General features: G+C 41.0%; 1 protein-coding gene across 1 annotated transcript in view; it reads right to left on the bottom strand.

Moving 5' to 3' along the window:
• gareml (GRB2 associated, regulator of MAPK1-like) overlaps positions 1 to 1,905 on the bottom strand; it is a 15,145-nt gene that overhangs the window by 8,416 nt on the left and 4,824 nt on the right. The gene's annotated exons all lie outside the window — the stretch shown is intronic.

Raw genomic sequence — 1,905 nt, 5'->3', positions numbered from 1 at the left:
CCCCCACACACACACACACACCCCACCCTCCGATTCAAACAGCGCCCCCAGGATGAGGAGCTTCCACCGAACAATACCAACCAGCAAGTGCTACTTTTCAACACAACAAACAAAAAGTGGAGTTTCAAATGAAACAGATGTACCACTACACCAAACAAAACTACAGTTCCATCCTGGAAACTCTTAGATATATAAGAGGATTACTGTAACAACATATTAACAAGCTACTACTCTGTCAGAAAAATGTCCCTCCAAGAACTCTAAAGGGAATCACTCTGAGGCTTTTAAATCCCTACACATGAGGCTTTGGCCACCAGTTCCACATTACAAGGGTGGCTGTGGCGCCACTTGCTTTCCCTGAAACCCATTCATTCAGCTTCTCTGTCCTCTCCCCTTCAGTCATCCGTGCCTCTCTCACTGATGGACGGAGGAGGATACAGACAGACAGAGAGAGAGAGAGAGGATGAGAAGGAGGGGGCATCCTGTTGTCTGTCCTCAAGGGGAAACCTATATTGCTCTCCTGCTAAGCTTATTTAGACTTCCTGTATGAAGTCATCACACAGACATTAGCTCATCCCTGGCGATGGCCTCTGGTTCAAAAACAACTCACCTGTCACATTTAAAGAGACACTAAGGTAGTGCTGAAAGTATGCATGAATTTAAAAATGTATTTTCCTTGGCTGCTGGAATGCATTGTTAAGATGTTTTGCACCTGAAGAGCACGTCGGCTTGATCCAGCAACAGAACAAAAATGCAACGTCATGCCAGAAAACTAAAAAAAAGAAATAAAACTGAATGTCAAACGACAACCAATCTTGCAGGAATTTTGGCCAGATTCTGGAATTGCTTTGTGGCGACTCATCCAGGGTTCAAATCAATCTTAATCCGCGCAGACTCTGCCCAGCTTTACCAGGAACAGATCGAGAGTTTGAGACGTAAAAAGAGGCTATCAAAAGTTCACCTATCCCCGATGAGCTTTACCTTGGCAGTTCTTATGATGTGGCGGGAAGACAATAACATTAGTTATTACTTAAAGTCCCAGTGAGTGCTACTCAGCCTGCATGTGAAAACCGCTATTTAATATCTTTTGTGAATCCAGAGCACTTATCCTAAAAACTGGCTCATTTGTATTAGGGTCGCCAAACAATTTCACAGAATTTCTACCACAATCTTTTATTTAACATTTATATATGAAGTACACCTTTGATGAGGAAGCCTAAATGTCCGTATGTTCTTATAATTGCAGCCTACTCATAACATTGAATCTAATATGAAAGCCTGGCGTACATTCTGTTTGTTTTACTGATGATGGGGAGAGAACACGAAAGACGCGCACAAAACGAAGTTCTGATTTATCAAATGTAAATCACTTCCTATTTATGGTAATATAATTTGCTTTTCAAAACTGGAAAAAATAACCATGTTGCTAATGAATGACACTGTTGAGTTGCATCATGGGAAATGTAGGATTCAGTGTTTTTAAATAAAATCTTGACCCATACTAGATCATAGCCCATCGCAGCCTCTGCTTCTTCAATTTTGGCCATCCTATTTTATTATGTCTCTTATTATGTGCCTCTATTAATGCTAAATCATAACTATACTACAATAATCAATACTAATGTAATACTACATTACTGGAATACCCCATTGAGAAAAAACCCTGGGTACACCACTTGCCCATTGTTATGCTAAGTCAGCCCTTATTGCACACAAAGTGCCTCTGCTATAATGAAAACCCAGACAGCTCCTGTTCACTCAGTACATCTTTGATACTTTGATATATGTTGGCCTAAACGCTGTTTACTTCTTGCTTGCTGACTGCTAATATTGCCAATATTGGCGCTCACACGCTTCCGTTGTCAAATGCTGGAACGTCTACAATGTCAATGATCTCAACACCCC

Source organism: Anarrhichthys ocellatus, unplaced genomic scaffold (genome assembly GCF_004355925.1).
Source record: "Anarrhichthys ocellatus isolate YVR2014 unplaced genomic scaffold, GSC_Weel_1.0 scaffold25, whole genome shotgun sequence".
Taxonomy (NCBI): Eukaryota; Metazoa; Chordata; class Actinopteri; order Perciformes; family Anarhichadidae; genus Anarrhichthys; species Anarrhichthys ocellatus.
Note: the sequence above shows the minus strand (reverse complement) of the source record. Positions and strands in the feature narration are given on the sequence as shown.